This window comes from Hylobates moloch, unplaced genomic scaffold (assembly GCF_009828535.3).
Source record: "Hylobates moloch isolate HMO894 unplaced genomic scaffold, HMol_V3 SCAFFOLD_2, whole genome shotgun sequence".
Classification (NCBI taxonomy): Eukaryota; Metazoa; Chordata; class Mammalia; order Primates; family Hylobatidae; genus Hylobates; species Hylobates moloch.
Genome location: NW_026652277.1, coordinates 35,306,315 through 35,325,074, shown reverse-complemented (window position 1 = coordinate 35,325,074; position 18,760 = coordinate 35,306,315). Strand labels below are relative to the sequence as shown.

General features: G+C 37.3%; 1 long non-coding RNA gene and 1 pseudogene across 1 annotated transcript in view; one reads left to right on the top strand and one right to left on the bottom strand.

Moving 5' to 3' along the window:
* Positions 1–18,760, top strand: part of LOC116457414 (uncharacterized) — a 126,628-nt gene that overhangs the window by 37,572 nt on the left and 70,296 nt on the right. The gene's annotated exons all lie outside the window — the stretch shown is intronic.
* LOC116457470 (large ribosomal subunit protein eL6-like) lies at positions 6,072–6,833 on the bottom strand (annotated as a pseudogene).

The following is an 18,760-nucleotide window of genomic DNA, read 5'->3' as shown; positions in this document are numbered from 1 at the left end:
TTGTTCAGTTTCCATGTAGTTGTGTGGTTTTGAGTGAGTTTCTTAATCTTGATTTCTAATTTGACTGCACTGTGGTCTGACAGGCTGTTATGATTTCCATTCTTTTGCATTTGCTAAGGAGTGTTTTACTTCCAATTATGTGGTCAATTTTAGAATAAGTGTGACGTGGTGCTGAGAAGAACATATATTCTGTTGATTTGTGGTGGGGAGTTCTGTAGATATCTATTAGTTCCACTTGGTCCAGAGCTGAGTTCAAGCCCCGGATGTCCTTGTTAATTTTCCCTCTCATTGATCTGTCTAATATTGACAGTGGGGTGTTATATTTTCCCACTATTATTGTGTGGGAGTCTAAGTCTCTTTGTAGGTCTCTAAGAACTTGCTTTATGAATCTGGTATATATTTAGGATATTGGTTCTTGTTGCATTGATCCCTTTACATATGTAATCCCTTGTCTTTTTTGATTTTTTGTTTAAAATTCACATTTGCTTGGTAAATATTCCTCCATCCCTTTATTTTGAGCCTATGTGTGTCTCTGCACATGAGATGGGTCTCCTGAATACAGCACACCAATGGGTCTTGACTCTTTACCAAATTTGCCAGTCTGTGTCTTTTAATTGGGGCACTCAGTCCGTTTACATCTAAGGTTAATATTGTTATGTGTGAATCTGATCCTGTCATTATGATGTCAGCTGGTTATTTTGCTTGTTAGTTGATGCAGTTTCTTCCTAGCATTGATGGTCTTTGCAATTGGCATGTTTTTGCAGTGGCTGGTACAAGTTGTTCCTTTCTATGTATAGTGCTTCCTTCAGGAGCTCTTGTAAGGCAGGCCTGGTGGTGGCAAAATCTCTCAGCATTTGCCTGTCTGTAAAGGATTTTATTTCTCCTTCACTTATGAAGCTTATTTTGGCTGGATATGAAATTCTGGGTTGAAAATTCTTTTCTTTAAGAATGTTTAATATTGGCCCCCATTCTCTTCTGGCTTGTAGGGTTTCTGCAGATAGATCTGCTGTTAGTCTGATGGGCTTTGTGGGTAACCTGACCTTTCTCTCTGGCTGCCCTTAACATTTTTTTCCTTCATTTCAACCTTATTGAATCTGATGATTATGTGTCTTGGGGATGCTCTTCTCGAGGAATATCTTTGTGGTGGTCTCTGTATTTCCTGAATTTGAATGTTAGATTTCTCTTGATACATCCTGAAATGTTTTCAATGGTTCATTCTCTCTGTCACTTCAGGTACACCAACAAACTAGATTGGTTTTATCTCTGATATCCTTTCTTCTGCTTGATCGATTCAGCTATTGATACTTGTGTATGCTTCACGAAGTTCTTGTGCTGCATTTTTCAGCTCCAGCAGGTCATTTACGTTCTTCTCTAAACTGGTTATTCTAGTTAGCAATTCCTCTAACCTTTTTTCAAGGTTCTTAACTTTCTTGCATTGGGTTAGCACATGCTCCTTTAGCTCAGAGTAGTTTGTTATTACCCACCTTCTGAAGCCTACTTCTGTCTATTCGTCAAACTCATTCTCTATCTAGTTTTGTTTCCTTTCTGGCAAGAAGTTGTGATCCTTTGAAAGAGAAGAGGCATTCTGGTTTTTGGACTTTTCAGCCTTTTTGTGCTGCTTTCTCCCATCTTTGTGGATTTATCTACCTTTGGTCTTTGAAGTCGCTGACCTTCAGAGTGGGTCTCTGAGTGGCCATCCTTTTTGGTGATGTTGATGCTTTTCCTTTCTGTTTGTTAGTTTTCCTTCTAATAGTCATACCCCTCTGCGGCAGGTCTGCTGAAGTTTGCTGGAGGTCCACTCCAGACCCTGTTTGCCTGGGTATCACTGGTGGAGGCTGCAGAACAGCAAAGATTGCTGCCTGTTACTTTCTCTGGAAGCTTTGTCCCAGATGGGCACCTGCCAGATGCCAGCCAGAGCTCTTCTGTATGAGGTGTCTGTCGGCCCCTACTGGGAGGTGTCTCCCCATCAGGATACAAGGGGGTCAGGGACCCACCCACTTGAGGAGGCAGTCTGTCCATTATCAGAACTTGAATGCTGTGCTGGAAGATCTACTGCTCTCTTCAGAGCTTCCAGGCAGGGACATTTAAGTCTGCTGAAGCCGCACTCACAACCACCCCTTCCCCCAGTTGCTCTATCCCAGGGAGGTGCAGGTTTTATCTCTAAGTCCCTAAATGGGGCTGCTGCCTTTCTTTCAGAGATGCCCTGCCCAGACAGGAGGGAACCTATCTAGAGAGGCAGTCTGGCCACAGTGGCCTTGCTGAGTTGCGGTGGGCTCTGCCCAGTTAGAACTTCCTGGGGGCTTTGTTTACACTGTGAGGGTAAAACCGCCTACCCAAGCCTCAGCCTCAGCAATGGCAGATGCCCCTCTCCCCACCAAGCTTGAGCATCCCAGGTCGAGCTCAGACTGCTGTGCTTGCAGCAAGAATTTCAAGCCAGTGGATCTTGGCTTGCTGGGTTCTGTGGGGGTGGGATGCACTGAGCCAGACCACTTGGCTCCCAGGCTTCAGCCCCCTTTCCAGGGGAGTAAGTGGTTCTGTCTCTCTGGCGTTCCTGGTGCCACTGAGGTATGAAAAAAAAAAAAGCAGCTAGCTCAGTGTCTGCCCAAATGGCTGCCCAGTTTTGTGCTGGAAACCCAGGGCCCTGGTGGCGTAGGCACCGGAGGGAATCTGCTGGTCTGTGGGTTGAGAAGACCATGGGAAAAGTGCAGTATCTGTTCTGGAGTGCATGGTACAGTCCCTAATGGCTTCCCTTGGCTAATGGAATTCCCCAACCCATTGCACTTCCCAGGTGAGGCAACGCCCCACCCTGCTTGAGCTCACCCTCCTTGGGCTACACCAACTGTCTACCCAGTCCCAGTGAGAGGAACTGGGTACCTCAGTTGGAAATGCAGAAATCACCTGCCTTCTGCATCGATCTCACTTGGACCTGCAGGCCACAGCTGTTCCTATTTGGCCATCTTGCCAGTAATGACCAAAAACTCTTGGTCTTTAAAAAGTAGTTTAGAGATGCTAGGCGCGGTGGCTCACACTTGTAATCTCAGCACTTTGGGAGGCCGAGGCAGGTGGATTACCTGAGGTCAGGAGTTTGAGACCAGCCTGGCCAACATGGTGAAATCTCGTCTCTACTAAAAATACAAAAATTAGCTCGGCGTGGTGGCACACGCCTATAATCCCAGCTACTCAGTTGTCTGAGGCAGGAGAATTGCTTGAGCCTGGGAAGCGGAGGTTGCAGTGAGCTGAGATTGCGCCACTGCACTCCAGCCTGGCCGACAGAGAAAGATTCTGTCTCAAAAAAAAAAAAAAAAAGTAGTTTAGAGAAAAACAATATTCCTTTTTCATTCCCTTATTGAAGTGTCTCCTAAATGTGTTCTTCTGATAGACTTGTCCTTTATTGGTTCTATTCTTTCGTTTTCACTTTTTGTAACTTTGACTTTCCTAACTGATATTTTGAAGCAGGAAACAGCAGTTTGAAACATACAAAGGGCAGAATAAGACAACAAACTAGCACTCCATCTGTTGTGACATTTAGTATTTGCTTTTCCTGAGAAACTGCTTACTGAATCAATTTCATATTAGCATTAAGAAATTAAGATCTTAGTTCACATTATACACACACACACACACACACACACACACACACACACACAATTTCCCCTGAAACTGGAATAAGGCTGCCTGATTTGAATATCTGAACTGCTCTTCCTAGCTGCATGTGTGAAACACTGGACTAGTTTCTTAATCTCTGATCTGCAGTTGGCTTGTTTATAAAATGAAGATAATAGTCTCTCACATACATGGTTGTTAAAAGGAATAATTGAGAGAATATATGTAAAGTGGTCCACATGATACCTGGTATATAGGAAGCGTTCAATACGTGTTAATTTTCTTATTTGTATTATATTTTATGTTTTTCTATAACTATATTAAATAACTTATTGATGCAATATAAACATTTTCTTATCTTTCACATAACATCTAAAATTTTCATCATTAAGCTAATTCTGACTATATTTTTTTCTATATAGAAGAGGAAAACATGTATAGAAATGGAGAATTTACTTCTCATTGCTTCTAAAATGAACGCTCTTAAGAGAAAAGATGTAATGCTCCTCTAACCTGGCCCACATACTTGGGAGTTCAGCGGTTAGAACCATCTCAAATAAAAGTCTTGAAGACACACCTGAGGAATCAGCATTCTTCAGAGGATGAGTCAGGGTAACCAGATGCACTAAGTGTACTTTGCACTAACTAAACAATCCTTGAGGCAGACAGAAATCAGTGATCAGTAAAAGACATTAGTTAAGGTAACTAGCCTGCATTGTTTGTATGTGAATGGAAGAAAGGAAAAAAGAAAAAGCTCTAAATAGAAGTCAGCAGAAGATTGAGAGCCAAAGACTCTGACTAGCGATCAGAGAATAACTAGCATTATTCATGTACTAAGTACATGAACAAGGTGCTAAGTGAATGATTGCTTCTCCCTTGTAAACTGTAAGAAAACACTGAGAACTCTATTACTGGCTTCCTGAAAGATTTTATGACATGGTTAAGTTGGATGTCCTACTGAGCATTTGGACTTAACACATTTTTTGGTCTCGCTAGTAGTCATGTTTCAGGGAAATAAATCCCTTGCAGAAAATAGGTCTAAAATGCTTTTACTAATAACTTCTTCTACCTTAAAATGGAGATATTTTGAGCTTATACAATTTAAAAAGTGTATTGATTCCATTTCTTATTACAGTAAGCACTATTTAGGTGTTCAAACAACCCATCTAGGACCCATTTAGGTTACAAAAGACCCATCTAGGACATATTTATTGAGATTTACTGTTTCAGAGAGAATGCCAAATTGATACCAACTCTTCAGATGTCTGTCCCAACAATTTTTAGTCCTAAGAACATAAAATGGCTATGGACAATCAATTGTGGCATTTGAAACTGATTTGGTTCCCTTTCCAGCATCCATCTTGAAATAAAACAAGTAGCCTCATACTGAAAATCACTAGCAATCTGAACAATCAACTTTGCAACTACCAGTTACATTCTGTCATGGAGTCCAGTCCATGATGCCTTTGAAATAACATGAGTATCTATTCATTTGTTCATATGTACAACCTTCATTTCCATTCTGTGTCATTATTTCTACTCTAAATTGCAGAAATTGTCTTCTAAATGGCTCCATTTTTTTTTTCTTTTTATTCAAAACTGTGATCCTAAAATCTTGTATAAGCTACTACTTCCTGAGCATCTATTATATCCTGCATATTCTGCGTCATCCTGAAAGCTTGATACAGAGAATTTAATCTAATCCTCACAGTAATTCTGGGAATTAGAAGATGATAATGTAGATTGGTTCCTTCAAAGTTTATTCTAACTTTTTCCCACCGTGCCTTCCTGGGCTGAGGTAGGCAAGCTAAATGCCACATTACCCAGACTATTCCAGCCCAGGTTGCAGGTGTCACTTTGTGCATTGTTCCCATGTGTTCATGCAAAACTTGAATCAAAACTGAATGAAGTCAAGAGACATACAGAACTCGAAGTCTCCATTTTTCTGTTGTACGGTATGGCAGATATTTTGTGATGCTGGACCTGAGAGATGTAGTGATGACTTCTCAATATGGCAGTAGCTTCCTAATCATGGCAGGAGCAAACATTTCTTTCCATGGTGGTCCAGTTCTGCAATGTGGCTTTGGGCAGCATTTTAAAACATTTATTATAAAGACTGTTTTCTTCTTCCAGTGCTTCCAAAGGTCATTTAACATTCTGCATAACTCTCTTCATGCTTAAACTATTCAGAGTGGATTATAATAACTGCAACTGAGCAACAACCTATATATGCAAATGTATTCCCACTCTACATTTGACACAGAATAGTTACATTTATGTTAAAATTAACAGGTAGTTAATAGTAATTCAGGGTTCAGATTGAGGCAGAACTATCTGAACCATGCTTTTAACCATGATGTTCTAATGTGTGTGCACTTTCACTATTCCATTCTCCCACTATACATTCCTTACTGCTAAAAACATCATTTGAATTTTGCTTGTCATCAAAAGCCATTTTTAGTTCATCCCAAGCTCCTTTCCTGTGTTTTTTCTTATCTTTTTTGTCAGATATTTAATTAGGTTCTTCTTAAGACATTTAGAACACCAATTTGTGAGGATAAATTCCATTTGTCAGGGCAAACACAGATCGCAGGTAGCCCTGGAGTTGAGGAATAGCTTTGATTTTTGGTAAAATCTGTGCGTCTACAGCTTTCTGATTAATTTTGCGCTGCTCTGTAATCTCATATTTCTCTTTGTCTTTGTTGAAGATCTCACCTTCCTGGTGTCTGGGCTTCCACAGTTTCTTCTTCTTGAAGATTCAGTAAGATGTTTAGGGGTTTTTACATTGCTGATATCAATTTTGATTGAGGTGGCAATGATAAATTTTTGGTGTATTCTTTGTAGAGGAACTCGATTGAGGACCAGAGGTCCAGTCACAAGTAGCAAACCACCAGCCAGCTGCTTGAGGAAAACTACCCTCTTGCCGCTGTGGTGTCCAGTGAGGATGATCAGAATGGTTCGGGGGTGATGCTGGCTCACAGTTTTCTCACGTGCTGACTGAAGGGTATTTTGCTGTGGCTCAACAGCTTTTGAGGCACATCTTCAGTAGGATAATATATAGGCATTTTGTGAAGTTTAACCACCCAGATACCACTGTTCTTGTCACCACCAACTGGTTTTGTAACAGTTGCAAGAACCTTCTCCTTCTTTTTCTTTTCACTCTTGGATTCAGCGGCTGAGTACTTCCTCTTGTACATGGCCTTTCTGGAATACATGGCAGATCCGGAATATCTGCCAATTCCTCTGACAAGGACAGGATTGTGGCTGCAATGGGGCTTTCCCTTCTTGGGTTTTTTAGCCTTGAGGTTACCCTTTTTCACCTTGCCACCAGCATCAGCCTTCTTGGCTTCGGGTTTCTTCTCTTTAGTATCTGTCTTCTCAACTTTTTCACCCACTGTCTTGCAAGATGGGAAAGAGTTCTTGTGTGTGTGTGTGTGTGTGTGTGTGTGTGTGTATGTTTGGTTTTGGTTTTTTTCTCCTGCAAAGCACTCTACACTCCAGTGATGCTGAACTTATTCCTGGCCTTGCCAGTAATATGTTGTTTTCACCATAATTCTTTCATCTGGAATCCTTCCCATTGACTTAGCCCCCCCAAAAGTCTGTCTATAGCTTGAGGAATTTATCCTCAAATTATATGTTCCGCTGAGAAAATTGTAGTATGCAATTATCTTTTCTTCTTAATTTCATATCTCATAGTATATCATTTCTTTGATAATTATACATATTGTGTCTTATCATATTTCATTTACCATTATCTTACGCATTGAATTTTTAAGATCTCTGTACATTTTATCTTTGTGGCTAGAAAGGTTATTGGTACATGGAGTTAAGTTCACTAAATGCTGCTTACCAACATAGATCATAGCAAATCCAGGTGACTGGCTTCTTTTATTCATATAGAAAGTTTAACATATGGTTTTCACTTGTAACTCTCACAGGTGTTCCATGGAAAGCTTAAAACATAGATTCCTGAGCACCATTCTAAAAGTCTTACTCAGTAAGACAGGGATCTGAGAATCTGCATTTTTAATGATCTCCTGGGTGAAGTAAATGCTCCTAATCCTAGGACTACACTTTGGTCCAGTGGTAAGAATAGTGGTAATTTTTATAAAACTTTATAATATTTGTCACAAAAACCATTTCATTTGCTCACTACAATAGCTGTTAAATTTCTAGTATTATCCCCAATAAAAAAATAAAGATTTTACGTATGAAGTATAAATCATTCTCTCTGGTCACACTGCTAATAAGTAGGAGAGCCAGATTTCTAATTCACGTCCATTAATTCTGTGAGAGGAAAATAAAATCTTGGGACCCCATACTCACTAAGCCAAAGGGAAAAGTCAATCCGGGAGATGCATCATGCAAGCTATCTCTCATTTTCTTCCAAAATAGATAGGTACAAAGATAAAAGACTACATACCTGTCTCACAATTTGCTCACAATTCCTTGTGGGACCCAAGGTCTTTTCCCTAAAACAGTTCTGTTGAATTTCACCCTGACAGTGTAAGTTAACAGCTTATTTTCACAAGTACTGGACAAAGGACAGGACTTACAAGTCAACCCTCCCCTGTGCACAATTCAACTGAGACAAATGCATATTTGACGGCTTCTTCTGCTCTATGCTGACTTATGTAAAAATTCACTGAGTACAAGAGAAATGCATAACTATTTTCCCACTTCCTCCTCATACATGTAAAATGTGGATTCAGTAAATGATCAAACACTAAAATAAATGAAACTATTTGCCCCTTTTATCTACCTTATCTACCCTTCCTTTTTTTTTTTCCTTCTTTTTCACCTACTGTTTGTCCTTTCTCTTTTAATATGTACATCCCTAAACCCTCTTTGGAAAAAGCATGAATCAGAGATGTTTCTTGTGGTTTTGTGTTCCTTTTTTCCTGGGCACATCCTCAGTCTTGACAAAATAAACCTCTAAAATGATGAAGACTCACCTCAGTCACTTTCTTTAATTTACAATCCCAAATTCTATTATTTTCCTTGATTCCATACTGCCACTGCACTCTCTTACAGCTTGAATATAATATATAGCAAATAATTTATTGCTAAAATTAGTTTGATTTCTTTCCATCATGAAGATCAGAAATAAAATTTTCTTATCATAAAGTAGATGTATTTAATAATTTTTGGTTATACTAATTTGATATCAAATGAGTGAAGAATAAAAAACAGTTCTATACGACTTTGATCAAATCAAAAATCTTACAGAAGAAAAGGGAGGGTGGACCAAAACAGGAAGCATATATTCACATCTCCCTGATAATCCAGAAAAAACTAGAAAGTTGAATACATGAGTCAAGACCATTTTGGTTGCATATGACAGAAATCTAATCAGTTTAAGCAAAAAACGAAGTTAAGGAGGTTGAGCTTCATTTAAGGTTGTATCTAGGTGCTTAAACAATCCCGTTCATCTTTTCATTTTTTCTTCCACTGTCAGTAATTTATTTCTCTGATATGAACTATTCTCACATAAGCTATATTCTCATGGTGGCCAGAGGGTCACCAGTAGCTCCAGGGATGAATCTTAGTAGTTAATAAAGCCCATGAGAGAGATAGTCTTTCCTCATAGTTCCTGTAAAAGTTGTCAGGCTCACATCTATTTGCTCTGATTAGCTCAATTTGAGTCATATATCTGCCTAAGAACCAATTATTGTGACAATTTAGAGTGCAGAGTACCCAAATGAGACACGAAGACTGAAAATGATGTTGATGGTAAGAGTCAAACTTTGTAAAATATTTGAAGAGATTTATTCTCAGCCAGATATGAGTGACCATGAACCATGACACAGCTCAGGAGATCCTGAGTGCATTCATCTGGTCTAGAAAGGTGGGAAAATTTGAAGTGGGAGGATAGGGGTGAGGGAGGGTTCCAGGTTACACCTAGAGGTAGATTCAAAATTTTCCTCATTGGCAGTTGATTGAAAGAGTTATTGTCAATAGAAAGGAATGGAAAGGAATGTCTGGGTTATGATAAAAGGTTGTGGAGACCAAAGTTTTATCATGCAGATGAAGCCTTCAGGTAGCACACTTCAGAGAAATAGATTGTAAATATATATATTTTTTTTATCAGATTTAAGGTCTGTGTTGATGTTAATGCTGGAGGGTAAATGAGGCATGTCCGACACCCCTCGTTTCCCATCATGGCCTGAGCAGCTTTCAGGTTAAATTTTAGAGTGTCCTGGCCCAGGAGAAAGTCCATTCAGATGGTTGGGGGATCCTAAGAATTTTATTTTTGATTTGGATTTGTTAATGGGTAATTTTTTAAGTGGGGCACTATTACCAAAAGTCAGGAAGTTTTCCAAAGTAGGCAACAGCAAAAGATATCTAACAGACCACTAATTATTTGGATATAAATTACAGGAAAGTCAATATGAATCTCCACATAAGGAAACATTATGTTGGTTTAGGAGTTTGAAGAAAGTAATCATGCATGTGGATGAAAGTATGCTGATGAGATATTTTTTGAAGAGGCTTCCACGAGGGCAATGAATTGTAGTCATTTCAAGACTACAATGATTACGTTTTTCTAAGATATTAAAAACAACAAAAAAAAGCCTAAGTAGAAATAAAAGGGCACACCTATGAAGAGAAAATTGCTAACATTGATGTTTTTCAGGTATCAGAATTGTTACTGGTTTTTGTGGTAGGCTGTGGTATGTTCCAAATTATTTCCTGCCTCCTCCCCTGTTGGAAGATTAAACATTTCTACATTTATCATGTGACTTTCAGTGTCTTTCTATGGAAGGAATATACTTCCCAATCTCTTACACCATACTTGTTCAAATGATTTGCTCTAACCAAAGGAATGGGAGTAGAAGAAATCGTATGTCAGTTGTGTGCAGAAGCTGCAATGTACACTGTTGGTTTTAGATTGGTCTCCTTTCCTCTGTCACAAAGATAGCATGTTCTCAATAAGGCCTTTAGGCTCCATTTTCAGCCTGGATTCTGGAATAAGGAAAAAATGTGTGGCAGGAGCAGAAGTACTGCTGAAATACAGCTAATACAAAAGGAAAACAAAAAATGATAAAACAACAAAAAAAGTCTTTATTCTTTAAAGCTGTTTGAAATTTTGAGAAGGGATCATTTGGTATAGCAACCTAATGAAGAAAAAAAAAAAAACTGACACTATGTTATGTAAATTTTGTTAAATGACCTGGAAAAAGGGCTGCATAGTTTTCCATTCAATTTGCAGATAACACTAGGCCATTTTGAATAATGAAATAAAAACAAGAAAATTACCTGAGCCAAGTCTCAAGCATTATGCTAAGAATGTTTCCTACTTTATTTTCAGCATCTTATTTAATCCTCTCCAAAACTCCATTAAAACATTATTAATTTCTTTATAGATACAGAAACTCACTTACCCAGAATTATATCTACTGCCAGACAGATTAAAACCTTGACTTCAAGTGCCTGGCTTTCAAGAATTTATGAATTTTGGAGTGAATAGATAATGCATAACATATGTACTAAGTGGTAACCCCCAAAATGGTAATGGAACTATGGACCCTAAAAATGCAGAAATTACTCTAAACGGCATAGAAAAGAGCATCTTTCCTAAGACACCTGAATGAAATCAATGAGAACACTATAGACATGAGAAGTGAAATCTGAAAGGAGATATGATTAAAATCTAAAAAGTCATGTGGACTGTAAAAAAATAAACACAGTCTCAAATATAAATTTACCTGTAATCAGTTATGGTCTCCTGTTATATGAATACATTTAATTTAGAGTTAATAAAATTATGTTATGATTAGAATTATGTCTCCCCTCCCCAAATTCATAGTTGAAGTCTTAATTTCTACTACCTCAGAATGTGACCTTATTTAGAAATAGGGTTGTTGCAGATGTAATTAGTTAATTTAAGATGAGGTCATATTGGAGTAAGGGGGGTCCTTAATCCATTATGTTGGGTGTTTTTATATATAGGAGAAATCTGGACACAGGCATGCACACAGGGAGAACACCATGTGAAGATGAAGACAGAGATCAGGGTGATAGAGAAGAAACTCGGGAACTTCAAAGATTGCAGACAAACCACTAGCAGCTAGGAGAGAGGCCTGGAGGAAGCCTCCTTCACAGGCCTCTGAAGGAACCAACTCTGTCAGCAACTTGATCTGGGTTTTCTAGTCTCTAGATCACGAGACAACGCTTTCTGTTGTTTAAGACACTTAGTTTGTGGTATTTTGTTACAGCAGCCTTAGCTAACAAATATAAATGGATTATTAACTTAGAAAATATATTGTAAATGTAAAGAACACATTATCACTTTGTAGTGATAATAACTTAATAGAATAAAAATAAGTTTGTATAAATTCATAAATCATAAAGCTATAATCAGCTGCAAAGGACAACTGCAATATTATTGTTCATTTCAGTCGGAAGAAAATTTCAGGGAGGAAAACCTGAAAGAATGAAAATATTTTATTTTCTTTTATTTTAAAGGAATAAACATTGGAGATTGCTTCAATAATTACATATTAAGCTATAATAATTTTCTAGACTTAATTTTTAGAATTTGCCAAGACTGTCTAATATCTCCTTGTAAATTTTTAGTTATAAAATGTTAGTATAGTGGGAAGGGCAGAAGTATTTTGGCCTCATGTAAGAATAATATATGTTTTTATACCCTCCAGCCTTCAGCTAAAAATGGTGCCCTGATGGTGCGAGAGAGTTAATTCACATCCCAGATGCTTAACTTACTCCTTGAGAGTAGATTACTCATTGTCAGGACACGGTAATTCTTCATTTTAACCATTACCATAGCATTTTGTATTGCCAAACGCTATGTGGTTTTGCAATCCTTAAAATCCCTTGGTGAAGTAAAGGGGATGACAAAATTATGTCTGATTTACAGACTGCGGACCTGGGACTCAGTCAAGAGACAAAGCCATCATTGGTAAGGGCCATCCCAGAAGGCAGGAGCTCTGGCTCAGGTCTCTGTTTATCATTTGGAGTGCAGGAAAAAAAACCTAAGGGATATCAGCTATGCATGCACATTCTCACATTTCTTGGAACTTTAGCTCCCCACCCAAGCTGATTCTTGGCAGCAGCCATCTGTCAAAAGAAACTAAAGCCACAAAGAAAGTTAAGTACAAATAGTGTACAGTGTGTTGGAATTTTAGCTATTCAGGGTTAGAGATATCTACAAAAGTAAAATAAAATACATTGTAACTTAATGTTGACTCTCTAAACTATATCAAAAAGACTGAGGGCAAATATTCTTTACTATTTGCCACTATTTTCACAAGTTAATCCAGTTAAAAGCATCAGTGGAGGGGCATTAGGGGGCCAGGAGTTGCTTAGAAAAAATTCAAAGAACAAATTCTCTGTTACTTAATATAATCTCACCTAAATCCATATCAATTTGAAAAAAGTTAATATATCTACCTTGTCACTTAATTATGAGATAAAATTGCCACTTGGCATTTATTCCACCAAGCATATTTTACCTACTATCACAGCTATAAACTCAGCATTTGTCAAATTGTTGCTTATAAAACAATGCTGGGCTTTTTGCTGTGAGTGTTTTGAGGGAATACGCTCATATTTCAGCCTGCAACCCAGGACTCCAGTTTTTGAAAACTGATAAAAATTTCAAAATGAAATATCTAAAAAAGAGTTCTTGAGCAGAAATCAACACTTGGCTCTCAACTGGAATCGGGCATTAGACTACAAGGTCAGGGATGGCTGGCTAGTTCTCAAATTCCTGAAGTTGAATGTTGGATATTTCATGTCTGCTTTCAGCTGACTTCTAAGATACGAGCAGCCAAAATAGATATGATTTTATGTAATTTAATGTTTACTTGCTTTGGTTTTATAAAGTTTAAAATGTTCTAACCCATTTTCCGGCTGCCAAGCAGACATCCAGTGTGACCCTGGTGTCCCATTGATTCTAAAATCAATGATTGTGCTGCCAGTGCTTAGACAGCATGATTGCACTTTCAAGGCAAGCTGCTGGGTAGATGTGGCCTCTTTGGGTTGGACCAGTTTTTACTACAATGAGGTAGAAGAGTTTAGAGTAAGTATGATAATCTATTTAAATTGATGTCATTCAGGTCTAGGATTCTACTGGCAAAAAGACCAGTAGAAATTATTTTTTGGGGAGTAACAAGTGTGGAAACAGCTGCCACAAATCTATGACAGAATACGCCAACGTTATTTTAGTAAGTTTACAATTTAATAAAATAAATGCAATAATTAGACCTAATTGTTTGATCCAAATCACTGCTTTTAAATCAATTATAGAATTTTTTTGTTTGGTGGCAGCTCTTAGTATCTACTGAGCTAAATAACTTTCTGAAAGAACAAGCAAATTGATTACCATCATATGCTATTTATATGTAATAAAAGGGGAAGAGTCCTCAAATGTTCTTTTACTTGGATTTTAAGATAAAATCACACCCATTGCAAATGTTTGACAGGAAGCTTCTACTTTAAGGAGAAACTGAACTTTAAAAGAATGTAAATAATCAATTTTGCATTTTTGAATTTCTTTTTCTTTTTTTTTTGTTTGGCCAGCCACCTTAACCTTACAGCCTAAGGCCCAAAATTTCAGCTGAGACTCAAAGGTTGACTAATAACATTAAATTCACCATTTTAACGTTTTTAAAGTGTACAACTCAGTGGCGTTTTGTATATTCACCATGTTGAACAACCATTTTCACTATCCAGTTCCAGAACACTTTCGTCACCCCAAAATAAATCCTGTACCCATTATGTAGTCACTTCTCTTTCCTCCTTACCCCCAAACCCCGGAAATCATTCATCTGTTTTCTATCTCAATGGATTTGCCTAATCTAGCTATTTCATATAAATTGAATCATACAAGATGTGACCTTTTGTGTCTGTCTTAAACTTTTCCTTAGCATAATGTTTTCAAGGTTCATTCATGTTATAGCATGCACCAGTGCTTCATTCCACTTATGGTTGGATAATACTCTATTGTATGGATATACCACATTTTGTTTATCCATTCATCAGTTCATTGACATCTTGTGTTGTTTCCATCTTTTGCTTGAATATGAATATGAATATGAATATTGCTGCTAACGTTCATGTACAAAATCAAATTGTTACAAAATTCTCCCTGGGAGTGGCATGACCCTCTCATATCCCTCTTGAGGCCTCTTGTGGGACAAGATGAATATAATAAGGGAGAAGCCATAGCTGATCTTGGAAAGATGGGAAAAGGAAGAGATAAGGTCTAACTGGTCATTAAAGAGAAAGGGAAAAGGAGAGAAATAGAGTCTTCTGGACCAAAAGAGGGAGGTCAAAAATGTGCAGTTAGAATTACTAGTAAACAAATACGGTATCATCTGATTTCTTCCTGGATAGACAAAGAAATGATAGACCAACCAAATGCAGTATTAGTTGCCTTTGGAAAGATCTAACTCCTGATGAACAGTTTAAACTCTTTACTAGTGCCCCATCAAAAAAAAAAGAGGTAGAAGGAGCAAAAGAAACTATACCTAAAAGGACCTCAATCTCTGTGTTCCAGGGGTATACTCCTCCTCAGCTTACACATTAGGGTTGGGGCCAAGGTTGCCTTCATGTGTGAGCAGTAGGAGGCAACCGGAGGCCCCATGTGGCATCAAAAATCTAATGGAGTCCTAAAACAAGCAGAAAAGCTTAGCTTTAGTGGACACAAGTGCATAATGCACATTAACTTGTGCTGTGGTAGATTTAGCTAATGCCTTCTTTACCATCCCTTTATACACTGACTCACAGAACCAATTTGCTTCTCCTTGGAGTGGCCATCAATGGCCATTCCAAGTGTTGCCCCAGGGTTACCTACATACCCCACTATTTGTCATAGAATAATTGCTAGAGATTTAACTTGCAGTCCACTGCCACATGCGGTTAAACAGTTTCATTATATTGCTGATATTATGCTAACCTCCAAAGACTTGTCATTCCTACAGCAACACCTTGATGCCTTGTGCACTCTTCTCTAATCCCAAGGAGGGGCCATTGAACCACAAAAAATATATGGCCCAGGACCAGCTGTGAATTTCCTAGGGGTCACTTAGGTAAGACATGCCTTATCTCAAGCATAGTAACTGAAAAAATACAACAATTTTTCATACCTAAAATAGTTAAATAGTAACAAAGTTTCCTAGGTTTTTTGGGATACTGGCGGGCTTTCATTCTACAATTACCTCTATACCAACTAGTAGAACAGGGATCTAGTGGGTGCTGGAATAAAAAACATGAGGAAGCATTTGAGAAGGCTAATTTACTAGTGACTCAGGGAAAAGTCTTACGTTCCTCTCTTCCCGGAATATCAATGTCTTCAAATGGGATCATTATCTCTGAATGAACCAGATGGGCCCTCTGACAAGTCCATCATTGGGAAAGAAGTTCCCCTAGCATTTTGATCACAACTATGAAAGGATGCTAAAATCCACCATTCCCCAACTGAGCAACAGATCCTAGGAGTATACAAGCCTTGCAGCAAGTTAAACCCATAACTGCTGCTTTACTGGTAACAGTACAAACAGGCCTGCCTATCAAGGGGTGGATAGAAGGGTTGTTTGCCAGGTCTGCCTCAGCTATTGACCAGGCCTCTATTTTACAAAAGTGTCATGCATACCTGCAACAACGTAGCTCCCTCTCCACCAGTCCCCTGGGAGATAAACCACATGCTATTTTAGGGCCGGTACATTATCAGAGCAGTACTAGTCCTACCCTGGAGCCCCCAAGGTACTTCACTCAATTTTTAATAGGATTATTTGTCTTCCTGTTGTTGAGTTGTAAGGGTTCTTTATATATTTTGGATATTAGACCCTCTATAAATATATGAGTTGCAAATATTTTCTCATATTATGTAGGTTGTCTTTTCACTTTCTTGATACTCTCCTTTAATGTACAAATGTTTCAATTTTTGAATAAGTCCAATTTACCTATTTTTTCTTTGGTTGCTTGTGTTTGTGGTGTCAAATCTAAGACTGTCAAATCCAAGGTCATGAATCTTTATTTCTTTTTTCTCTAAGAGTTTATAGGTTTAGCTCTTACACTTAGGTCTTTGTTCCATTTTTGCTTAACTTTTGTATGTTGTATGAAAAATGCCTCAATTTCATTCTTTTGCTTGAGAGTATGCAATTGTCCCAACACCAAATAGTCTCTTCTTAAAGAGACTACTTTTTCCCATTGAATTATCTTGGCACCCTCGTCAAAAATCAATTGAGCAGGTATTGGTTTGTTCAAAGATTCTCAGTTCTATTCCATTGGTCTATATGTCTATCCTTATGTCAGTACCATACTCTTTTGATTACTGTAGCTTTGTAGTAAGTTTTCAAATTAACAAATGAAGTTCTGTAAGTTTATTCTTCCTTCTCAAGATTGTTTTGGCTATTTGAAGTTCCTTGCAATTCCATATGAATTTTAGAATAAGCTCTTCTATTTCTGCAAAAAATAGGTCATTGAAAGTCTGAAACGGATTATGTAAATCTGTATGTCATTTTAGAAAATATTACTATTTTAACTATATTAAGTCTAAAAATCAATGAACACAGTATATTTTTCCATTTATTTTGTTGTTTTTAATATCTTTAAGCAGTGTTTTTTAGTTGCCAATGCACAAGTCTTGTAACTTTGCGGTTAAATATATTCCTTCTATTTCATTCTTTTGGGCTATTATAAATGGAATTGTTTTCTTAATTTCCTTTTTGGATTGTTCATTGCTAGTATATAGAATTACAACTTTTTTTTTGTATGTTGAACTAATGTCTTGCAACTCTGCTGAATTAATTTCATGAATCAATTTTTTATATTATAGTAGCTAATCAAACACACAGTAGAGGATGGCTTAATAATTTGGGTTCAGTAGGCCAGTAGAAAAAAATACCATATTTAAAAAAAGAAATATTTTCTTACATTTTCATTTAAATTAATATTATATCATCATATATCACTTTCACACAATAAAACTGTATTTAAGACAAACCCTCTGGCTGTGACCAAAAAAATCATAATGTACACTGGCTTTCAGAATGACTATTTTTTATGTCAACAAAACATTGTTTGTCTGGTGGATAAATAATAAAGCCACCAGACCAAACTTAGGAATCACTGAAGAATTTAAAAAAAAAAAAAAATAGGAGTTAAGCAAAATATATTTGAATTAAAAGGAACAGTTTTAAAAATATATAAAGGCCTATTTTAACACTCTAAAACTTGCAGATATTGCTTGTGCAAAAAAAGCACTTTGGTGCATGTCAGGCTGTATGCCTTCTCTGCTGATCTATTAGTAGAAACTTTATAGTATTTACACGCAAGCTAAAACCAGAGCTCCAGAAAGTCTACCACTACAAAGAAAACAAATACATGACATTTAGGTCCTAAAGGGTTAAGAAAATTTGATCAATAAGCAAAGATTATTTATAAAACACTTAAAATCTTAGAGATAAGAGAGAAATGGCCAAATCACGGAAAGAATCTAGCTCAGAGCTAATTTTATGATTTAGAAAGGGTAGAAATGAGAATTTAATTCTCTAGAGACAAAGAAAAAAAGAATGAAGGCAGAAATAGATTGCTTCAGGGATAAGACTGATCACAAAGAAAAACTGAAGGAGCTAGATGGTTAATGGCCAAATACAGGAGACAAAAACCTGAGTAGAACCAGATTTCAAATTAAGAGCTTCATAAACACAGTAAGCGATGTATAGGGAGCTTAAACCACATAATTGTGAACATATAACTTACCTAATTATGATACTGATAGTACCTGATGTTCCTACACAGTAGTGTGAAGTAACTACGTAAAACACTTTAGTAGAGAAACAAAAGTAAAAAAGATGAAGTTTATGGCAAAAATGGCATATTGTTTAAAATAACGTTTTGTTAAGCCTAAGTTCCCTTTAATAGTAGTAGTAAGAGGTGACAGGTTAGTTTTTTTGTTTGTTTGTTTTTTGTTTTGTTTTGTTTTTTTGGTGTTGCTATAAGCTATTTTATCATGCCGATCTACATGTTTGAAAGTACCATAAAAGGATGCCATAAACACCTCTATGTGAATAAACTAGAAAATCTAGAAGAAATGGATAAACTCCTGGACACTTACACCCTCCCAAGACTAAACCGGGAAGAAGTCAAATCCCTGAATAGACCAATAACAAGTTCTGAAATTAAGGCA